Raw genomic sequence first — 11,243 nt, forward strand, 5'->3', positions numbered from 1 at the left:
TTTCAGTTTTTTATTACAGAAAAACTACTTTTATGTGTGAGGGTTATGTACGTTGCAGAGTGAATGCCAACTGGGACTTACGACTTCAACTTTAATAATTATTTAAATGAGAATTTAGACGAATACAATTTAATACAGAAAATGCTCAAATGTTTACTACAATTAAATATTTACAGTATTTCGATTCCTTAGTTTGTCATTTTGAGAAACTAAGAACAATTTAATTTCAGTGCTCATTTTCCTGCAGAAAATTAAACTAATTTATCAAAACTTCCTGAAGCGGGTGCATCCTAAACCATATAGCCCGAAAGGCATTTCTTGCAAGCGAAGACCTGGTTGTTAGAGACTACATACAGGAAAACGGAATGAATGGATACCTTAAGGCCAGGGGAAAAGGGGCTTGAGGAAAGTTCTGTGACTGATATACGAAGAATATGCTTACGGAGAGACTACTTTTGAAAGACACTGTACCTGCAGTGTCAGACACAGACAAGCCCTTTTAAACATTCAAGGTAGCAACTGCCTCAACACAAATTTGCATGTGAAGAAACAAGGAAAAATGTTTACATTTCTTATAGTGCTGATAATAGATGTCAGGACAAGGCACGAGTTGTCGCAGTCGGGATGCACGGTGTGAGTGTGAGTGGGCCACCATGATATCCAGAGCTTAGCACGAGACTAAGCTGAACAGCAACTTTACGCCCATGGATACACGTTGGATAGGGAGACGTGTGAGGAATACAGTCGGTGTGGATCTGCTGACGGACAGAAAAGTTTTAACTAATTTAAATGAAGACCATCCATTATCTCAAATGATGCCATTTCCTACTTGTAGTCAGTCTTAGAAATTCACGTCATTGTTTCGCGTTTGGCAAAAATGTACAGTCAGATAAGACGCGGGATGTTTATACGGATGCTGAGTGACAAAGAATGGGAAGCTGCTATAGCAAATTCCAACGTCTGTGTCGGAGGAAAACTCTTCACATTCGATACGCAAACTTAGCCCCCGTTGGTACAGTCCCAGTAGAGTGATAATGTATTATAACTCACGTATATTTGAACAAACGCACATAAATGACAACAACGTCTGTACTCATGCAAGCGACACGAAATTTCATGCGTTGTAGAAGCCATCCAATCTTTTGTGAAAAAAGGAGAGTCGACGTCCCTTGTGTGCACTGCCTTCTTCTGAATACATACAAAAAGTACGTGGAACAATTTCTTAAAAGAATTAGCAAAGAACCGAACCAGACCTATTAAAAAAAAATTTAGATTAAATGAGAAGGAACAGCTCGTAAAAGGGAGAAGACAACAAAAAGGATCTTTGAAAGTAAGAAGCCACTATTTAATAATCGAGCAGAGCCATCTGACGTAATAAGCACTTTAAGAATGCTTTAAACTTTAAGAATAGATACATTTCTTTTCTCGTCCTTAAATTATCCTCTCATTTCTTTCATATCGGTATGGTTGCGAAGAGAAAGACCCCCTACCCCTGACTTCGCCGGGAACCGAACCCCAGTCATTCAGTCAGTCACCTCTTAAGCCACTGATCTATCCCGGATTCTTCGCTTGTGTGTTCTCTTGTTAAGTAAATACAAGAAACTTCCGAATACTGACACATTTATGCGAACTGAGTTTGAATTACGTAAGCCATCTTCCACATCCTTTTCGCCAGATTTTCCATGCGCCTTCTCTTCATTAGCGCTGCTCGTTTTCAATATCCTGCATAAGTCAATATTTAAACATTAAATATTTAAACGATGTCTAAACAAATTCACGTCCAGTTTCAGCGTTTCCCTTTGGCCCCATATTAGTCTGCAGTTTCCTTCTACTTCATTTCTTGATCCATTTATCTGTTGGTACAAATTTCTCTCAGCATCTGTTCGCTGACAATTATATATTACATGGATCCCTATTTCAAGACTGTTTCCTTCCTAACGCAATTATTTGTTTTCGTTCTACAGATAATCAGTCTCCAGTATGTATAGAATTGTCTGTACATTTGTTAAATTTAGTGCCCTTATTAAATATTCGAATATAAAGATTATTAAAATGAATAGCAACAAAACAAACTGTTGGTGTAATGTTTTCTGACGAAAACTCTTTGATCTCAAATAAAACAAAAGTCTTCGCTTGTATATTATGTTCCTGGAAGAAACGAATTCTCATTCCAGTAAATAAAACCCCTAACTGGCGACCAAGGTAGACACTGTGCCGACCGGTAAGGCCTATCCCACACCACGACGACGATGGCAGATGTGCGTGGTACAAGGGTGAAGGATGAATGAAAAGGGAAGACAAAGTGCTCGAGGAGAAACCTGCCGGCACGTCACTTTGTCTACCACAAATACCACATGACACAGAGTAATTTCTGTAGATGATATTTTTCTTTTTCGCTCACCCAACTCCTTGCCCTTGATTTCGCACGCCACTGCAAAACAGACGCATTTCTGTGCAGGGAAGAAAAAGCCGAGGAAGAAACGGGATAGAATAAGCAACACTAAAAGTTATAATTGAGTTTTTGCAGATGCATTCAACAAGTTTTCTATGCATTTAATTATAACAACACACCCCATCCCACTTGTATGAGGGATCTTTAAACTCGTAGGAGCAATAGAACACAAGGGACACTGGGCTCCGGATAGGGAAAAGGACAGAAACTCCTCATTATCATTAATACGTAATAAGAGCTCAAACAGAATCAAAAGAAAATTTTCAATTCAATTTAATCTTGTAAGACTTGAGGTTCTCACAGCGGTGAATATGAAGATTTCTGTCTTCTGGGTTATTGCGCTGTGTAGTCTGGTCGATGTTAACCAACGTTTCAGAGGTCATACTGCCTCCGTCATCAGGGCGATGAATATGACGGAGGCAGTATGACCTCTGAAACGTTGGTTAACATCGACCAGACTACACAGCGCAATAACCCAGAAGACAGAAATCTTCAATTTAATCTTCATTACCATCGTCATTATTCTGGAGAACTTTAAGAAACCGCTCCTCTAGAGATGAGGAAATCGTTACAGCGAAGTCCTTAACTTTTCTTACGTGTGCTGGGGCTCGATCACAAACTTGAAAATAACCTAACCTAACCCAACCATCACCTCCTCATTCCGAGCCGAATATTCGGTGAAATCGAGGAGTCGCGTCTGCATTTCCTGCTGCTAACTTCATCGCGCTTTAAGTGGGGCGATTGTCTAATTAAACTTTGCGATGTTGCAAGAATTCTAATTGTGACTTACCAGAATTATCTTGGGTTATTTATAAACGCTGTGTGTAGACTATATACTGCAAAAATGAAATTGGAAATACGATCACAGACACTGAGCAAGATCTGGAAATTTGGAGGCTTTAGTTAATCGCGGAGAACCTCAGACAGGACCTAACAAAACTCCAAGTCTAGAGCGTTAAATGCTATCCTCCAAGCGAACTCCTTCGTGAAGACTTCGCAACCAGCATTGCGTATTTATTCCTGGTATCCTTTATCCCAGATATAGGACTAGCCCATTCTATCTTCCCTGAAATAAGTCCCGTAACAGTTCGTGGTGACGTACAAATCACTAAGTTTCTAGATCTGTCGTAACATAAACTGCTCGCTTGTTTTGCCCTTCTTAGGTAAACACTTCTATGGGCATTTTGCTTTCAAGCACTTTTAATTTGTGTGCTAAATATCCGTACAAAATATTGTTTAATTCTTTATATCAGTACAAATTCGTAGAGACTGAAACTGCAGAAAAATGCATACCATCAACATATTTTAAATTAGTATGGCCTATAATTAAAAATGCTAACAGACCTGCACATTTCTATTAACATCTTATATACAGGCACGTAGCAGGTACCACAATTTCGTTATAAACTACCACACGTCTGTATACATAAATCGAAATTTAATAAACAAGCTCACGTTTATAGCTAACAGTAATCTATGACACGTAAATTTGTTTAAATCATGAATTCCTTTTGCGTAAATAATTGCTACTGTCGAGCGTGTTTTGTGATTAGCACACACCACATTCGGACACTATCTATAGAAACATTCCGTCTGGTGGTAAATTAAAAGATGCATTAATAATGGTGCTTACCGTGGTACTGATGATGATGATGACGGCGACGACAGCGACATAATTATTTCTGTAAAAAAATGAAAGGCCGTCAACACAACAAGTTTTCTCCATTAACACAGCAGATTAAATATATTATTAAAATGGTAAAATATCCAAAATAACATTCAAAATTTTATTATATTACAGTCAGTAGTTACGCACTGAACTTTGTGGTATACAGTGATAAATAGAAGTATACGCAAATACTTATAGTTTATTAATACTGTAGTCAAAATAAGTATTTGTTGTATGCGTCCACATGTTCACCTACCTAGTCTTTCCTAATTCATCCACACTTCCATTCATTCCTTCTTCTACCCATTTATCCAATTTATTTAACCATCCTCGCCGTAAGTCCAACCGTCCGAATTTTCCGATCCGTCCTTTAGTTTACTCATCCACCCACTCACAACAACAAATTGTAAAATACGTAACCGCCCGCCATCCATCAAACCTTCCTTCAATCTATCAGGTCAACCTAACCTAACCTATCAATGCATCCGAATGTCCAAGCTTTCTCAACCGATTTCTGTGTAAAGTTTCCAACTCTTTCGCCCGGATTACGAACAGGGCGAAAACGTGGGCGTACTGTATCACCTGTTTAATCGCTCACGCTGGTGCATTTCTTTAGTTGCGGGCAGTACACACGTCAGACTGAGACAGACAGCGAGATGGCTTGGACGCAAGGGTTTACAGACGTCAAATATTGATACGGGAAAAGGATAAAATGGCGGCTGGAGCTAAGAATGAAAGCTGAAAGAGTTCTGAAAGGTTCAAGGAACTTCCGCCCATGTTCAAAACCTTCGTGTATCCGCTATCTTGGTACACTCGCTCTAAGTGATTATACTTGTTACGTAATTTCTACAAATGAAATTTATTGCCAGAAAATGTGTTTCAAGGTTAACGATTCATTCTTAACGCCGAGATCAAATGATAAATTAAATTGAAACTCAAGTGAAGTAAAGAGACCAAGTCCTCCTTTAAGTTATTATCCTGGAATTTTCCCTCGCGGACACAGACGTGTAACATTTAATTCCTTACTCACGACGGACACGCCGTTACTCATATCACTATCCAGTTATAATGTAGGGAAAGAGTAAGTCTTGGCGAATTACGAAGTCCCGATACCACATTAATCTGGTCTGACTGAAAGGAGTCACTAAGCGGTGAAGGATTTAAGAACATGCAAGTCGGTTCTTTCGCAGATCAGTCTACAGATATTAATAATACGGAAGTATTGTTAGGATTTCCTAAAGAGATGCTCCCCATGTAAACATTCCATGAGTCGGCGGCAGACCAAAGACGTCCTGATAAAAGAACTCGGCCTTTCTCGGATACTTCCAAAATTTACCGGGATGACGATGTGTTGTGAACATTTCCATCTGCCTAATTGACATGTGTCTGGGTTGATGTTTCTTCTTCCCAAGTCACAATGCCAGAGCACGAGTTAAACACCGATTACTCTAGTTCCTACAGAGAATTTCTCGTGATCCATCAACAGCGCTGTCATTTGCATGACACTTTACAGCTGCATTCAAAATAAAGTTTTTTTAGAAGTCCTAACCCGCAGGGCAACCCAGACAACTTACAGACTTGTCACATTTGCATGATCGGACTTCGTTGTTTTATTTCTAATCATTAGAGATCCACTCTTAAGTACAATACGGTCTCATTTCTCTCTTCCTTGTTGTACTCATTAATTTATTCTTCCTACCAACCTCCCTCTTTTCTTTTTCTTATTATCATTCCTTTTCCTCCATCTTCCCCCATATCTTCTTGATCCCCTTCACATATTTCCCCTTCTATAATTCTCTAAATTACACACATGTGCATCAAGATCATGTCCTGTCTTTTACAGCTTCGTAAGGGAGTGGCGAATGGCATATTTAAAGCAGAAATGCGTATTACAATAAACATAAATACTTTCAATGAAATTGTTATCGAGCGCATTAATTGTTAAAAAGTTAATAGGCCGATTAAGTTCATGGCAATAGCTACTGATTGAAGTCACATAACAACGATATTTCAACTGCAGAGATTATACATAATTCAGACAGACGGAAATATGGCAGTGAAAGGTCATACGAGGATAGACGAAAACCAAGGAGCAGCCCGGACTAAGTACAAACTCCACATTTTAAATTAAGAAAGATGTTAGATTGAAATGTATGTAAGAAGAAACGAACGGAGAGAGAGAATACGAGTAAAATGGTTGTGGGGAGGGGGGGGGGGGGTGAAGAAGCAAAGCAAATGTCACGTATTCTAATCTACGTGCTCTTAAATTGAAAGTGGAAACACGGAGAAGAAAACTACGAACGGAGCCGTCAAGTAAGAGAAACACGGAATGAACATCTCTTCTGGCCCAATCAACGAATATTACCAACACAGACCGGTCGTGCGCTGCAGTGCAGCTAAATTCTTCTGGAACCATTCTAATTATGCTAAGGAACAGGACGTAATAGGAAGACGTAGAAAACAGCACAAGAGGAGCTTCGTGCCTTGAACTCTTCTTAACTAAATGATACTGCGTTCCTTAAATAAAGGACAATGATATGGGCGGGGCATAGAGCAAACATGAGAAGAAATTCATAAACAAATTTAGTCTGAAAACCTCAAAGGAAGATAATTATTTTGGATGCATTGGGAGAAAAAATTTAAAATGGGTCTTAACAGAAACAATGAAAAAGTTGTAAAGTTGATTCAATTGGCTGGCAACATCGCCATATTTACGTGAACACGGGAATGGACGTTCGCGTTTCACACGGAAGGGTCTTGTATGATAAGCTATTTAATTATTACATTCTCAAGAAAGACGATCCTTTAAGTAATCTGAAAAAATTCATGTTACTAAACTTAAGCTGAAAACAACTGTGTCCTGAATTGTACTCCCGCGCAGTCTGGTTCAAGTTTACCGAAGTTTCAGAAGAACTTGCTACCTTCATAATGACTCACTATCCTGATGATGGAGGCATCAAGTACCTTCCGAAAGTCGGAAACGTTCGCCAGAGTCCCTCTTCAAAAGCTAGAAGTCGCTCGCTTAGCTAGTCAAAATTTTGCCGCCTTTTATATGCAACTCAAATAGTTTACTACCATATCTAGTCGATATCCTATTTTAAGATACCTTTTAATATTATCTTCCCATCTATCCCTATATATCCCAAGTGTATTTTTTCTTCAAGTTTTTTTTTACTACAATTCTATATGAATTTAGAAATAAAACCGCATGTATTTCTCCTCCTTCTTCTTCCTTCACGGATTAGGGCGTAGTATGTTCCGGTCTCCCGTTTGTATTGATTTCAATTGCGTTATATCGGTGAAGGGCTTGTCGTCTTTACAGAAATACCATTTCCACCCCAGGTCACCGTCCGTTCCTAATATCTGTCCAGAAAATACGCATAAAGAAAGAAAGAACCCTTCACAGTCAGGAATATAAGAAGTGAGCAAAATCATTCAGCACAGAAAGACAAAGGAGTATTCTTGCTTCCTTCTCTGCGTCGTTCTCTCTCTGATAATGCAAAACCGAACGGATCTACCACAAATCGGAAGCAGAATGGCATCGACGGATTTTTTTTTTCCTTTAACCTTCTTGTGGTTTCTTCTAACAATACTTTAGCTCTTCGCGTACGTGAGTCTGTTTCAAGTAGCAATGAGTGAACTGAATGAGAAGAGAAAGTGGAAAATCAAGGAAGACTTCTTGATTTCTTCTTTAGTAGCTTTCAAGAAGAGGAGAGAGAGTTTAAAAAAGTTCTTCCACTGCGGTAAGATTTCAATAAAAGACGGTAACCCAAATCACAGAAAAGATTTGAGAAGGTAAAACAAGGAACTAATGAGGTAGTGCTCTGTGTTTAAATGGCAATTAGTTTGTAAACGGACTTGTTGCAAGTAACGGAACACCATAAATAATATTGGTTTTACTGTTTCAAGCTTATTTGTATTTCCTTCGCTGCTATTGCACTTAACGCTCTAAAACTGAGTTCAAAATTATCAACAAACGCACTGAATCATCTTCCTATTTAGGCCTTTGTCCCAAAAGCAGCGTCCTTCTGCACGCATTTCTAATCTCTCGATGCGTGCTACATGCTCCGCCCGTTTTATCTTCACGAACATTCTCACCTTAATCACGTTCGGTGGAAAACGCAAATCATAAACACATTCGTGATGGAAATTTCTACTTTCTCCCACGACCGCCCAAGAATTTTCCTCAACACCCCATTCTCAAAAAGCCTCAGTCTGTGTCGTTCCACAACGGCGAGAGACCAAAATTCACACCCATACAGAGAGTCTCAAATTACAGTTTTGTACGTTTTAATATTTATGTTTTCAGACGGGACACGGAAAGACGAGATTCCGAATTTAAGAGCAGTAATCATTTCTCTTACTTAATATGCTCTTAATATCTGCATCAATTTGGAAAATAAGTTAGGAATCGAAAAAATATGTACGCCAGGTCCATGTATTTATTTGCAATGAACTGAACCGTGTATAGGCGTATTAATTTTAATTGTATCCCAGGTGGCATTTAACATTTGGCAATATGCATAGCGTGTGTGTGTGAACGACAATATGGGACATGACGTCACAATTATGTCACGAATGTGTATCATACAACTGGGTAAATTTAATTTAATTAATCAGTAAATATTTAAAAGTGCTGCTCGAAAGACTTGTATTTATTGCAATATCTGCTTATGAGGCACGTAACACATCGAATGTAGTGTTACATTTTATTGAATTAACTGGTATAAGAAAACTTTATACTGTGTTCCGACTTATGAAATCGACCCTCGCATTCCCACTGCTCTAATATAACATTATAAACAAAATAAAGTAAATTAAATTAATTATATTGTTTAAATTCCCGTTCCATACTGAGACACGGGCAGCGTGATGAAGTCAATCACTGTTTCATACAACTATGGCAACTTGTACGATATATTTACATAAATTAACCATATTACAGGTGTATCTGAACAATGAACATTTTAAAGTAGTGTATTTCAGTTTAACCCATCCTACTTTCAGTATGGAGAAACAGGATGGGAGATTATATTCCTGTTATTTATGTAGGTCCATAAATGTCATTAGTGCAGCTACTAGCACTGAACCTACATCTACAGTGCCTCCCTTGTAGCGAAGTCGAGGAAATATGGTGCGTTTTCTTGAAGGGCATATAAATCTACGTAGTTAGCTCTGTCTACAATTATATGCAGCTTAACCTGAATTAGACTAATATTAGTGTTCATTATGCTGATTTAAAACCTATTCTTAAAGGCAGGTCACAGGTGGCAATACTTCATTGGTCACATGACTGATAATCACACAATGTTGTATAGGTGTTAGTGATGTAACGCTCCGTATATCCTCAAATATCGTCTTGTAAGTAGAGGAACGTGGTGGTATTAAGAGGTGAAGGGGAACTTTTTCTCACGAGGGCCACCGTGCCACGGCTAACATACCACTAAAACGTCTCAGTCCTTTTGAATGATTTCGCGTTTGAGTTCACTGCAGTGACTTTGTTAATTTTCAAGTTGTAATTGCGTGGAACACAGGATATCATATCATTACTCAACACGTGTCTTACACTGAAGCTTGAAAAGAGGGTATTCAAAATTAACTACCTGTTGCTTTATTTAACGATGAATTCTCAGTTAGGTAAGTTACAGCTCGTAGCGTTCTAACCAGCGAATGACTGCGTTTAATAAGAAAGTAGAAAATGGAATGGAAGAAGTTGTGGTGAACTTCAAGATAGCCTAGAAGCTCAGTTTTCACTCTGAAGGACTGAGAAAACACCTCAAAGCCCAGAATCGAACCCAGGGTATACAGAATAGCAAGTAGAGTGTTAACCACTCCATCACGTCTTTTTTTGTCTAAAATTTGGCAAAAGGAAAATCAATCTAGATGGCGGAAAATATTCTCTTACAAGAGGGACAAACAGATTGCGTGCTACTTTGGCGTTCCAACTCGAGGAAGAGAGATTCACATATGAAAAACGAAAGAAAATACAAATTATCTTAACGAGCCTCTAATTAGAGGCTACAAATTTAAGTTATACACCTTTTGAGTTTAAATTAGTACTAAGGGAATTTAAAACGCCGACAAATAATTGCCCCGCCCGCATGTACAAACGCTTTGTTTGCTCTAAATTAGAAGTACAAATTCCCCTAACAAAGGGACTATCTGTTGCTTCGTACTCCTCACCCCTCGGCTTTATTAGTTTGGATGAAAGGATATGCGAGAATGAGACACCTTCTGCCTAGAGAGAAATGTGGTACGAGGACTGAGGAAACAAGACATGCTACCGTGGATTCAAGCGTATCCTAGAGCCATGTCCTGCAGGCCTACTCCAATTTCTAAGCGAATGTACTTTCAGGAAATTAAGTATCATTAGTGCACTGGTGAAAACGTTTCAGAATAAGGGGGCTGAGGAAAAACACTCGAGCTTGCAAATGGGGAAAGGGGGGCAAATAGTAGCAACTAGGAATGAGTGCAACAGAATGTGTGTCCTTAACATCAAACTGCCAGGTTACTCCAGGATAAACAACTAAAGAAAAAACAGATAAACACGGGAGTAGAGAAACCAAGAAGAGGGTGTTCCAAAATTTGTATCCACCTATTATTTAAATTCATTAAATTAATCATTTATTGGCATTTACTTTTACAGAATTATCACGTGGTCAATTCTAACACGCGTTTCCTCAGACCGCAGAGTTCTGGGCAACGAAAGGTATAAAGGTGGTCATGTTCCTTAGTTAAGTACCGTGCTATGAAGGCGTACGAGGTGTCAGGTGTAGATTCTCGTTTGGTAGAAATCCTTTGATGATCGGCTGTAGTAGAGACGGTCCATCAAGCGCGGGGTTTGGGGTTTCGATTCGAATCCCTGCTAGGCGAATATTACGCGATTTCTGTTCTGCGTCAGCGTTTCTAACTTAGCGAGACTGTACACACTTTTACACAACTACCACTTTCCAGCATAACCCAGATACGTTAAATTTGTAAAATATAGCCTGAGTCAAAGTATCGAATAGTTGTCATGTTTGTAAATGATGATAAAACTGTTTAACGTATAATATGTAGGCATGTTTATGAGATATTTTAATGAAATTCTTTGAATGCCTAGATCTAACCTATTACTAGTTA

At 38.7% G+C, this 11,243-nt stretch overlaps 1 protein-coding gene across 1 annotated transcript in view; it reads right to left on the reverse strand.

The window, feature by feature from the left end:
* The window catches only part of LOC110829861 (uncharacterized), a 297,508-nt gene that overhangs the window by 194,929 nt on the left and 91,336 nt on the right, over positions 1-11,243 (reverse strand). Inside the window, exon 3 of the mRNA XM_087356519.1 lies at positions 4,086-4,134. The gene's annotated coding sequence lies outside the window, so the exon portion shown is untranslated. The remainder of the gene's footprint in view (positions 1-4,085; positions 4,135-11,243) is intronic.

Source organism: Zootermopsis nevadensis, unplaced genomic scaffold (genome assembly GCF_977971745.1).
Source record: "Zootermopsis nevadensis isolate Lab colony 2312 unplaced genomic scaffold, Znev_1.0 Znev_ptg000027l, whole genome shotgun sequence".
Lineage (NCBI taxonomy): Eukaryota > Metazoa > Arthropoda > Insecta > Blattodea > Termopsidae > Zootermopsis > Zootermopsis nevadensis.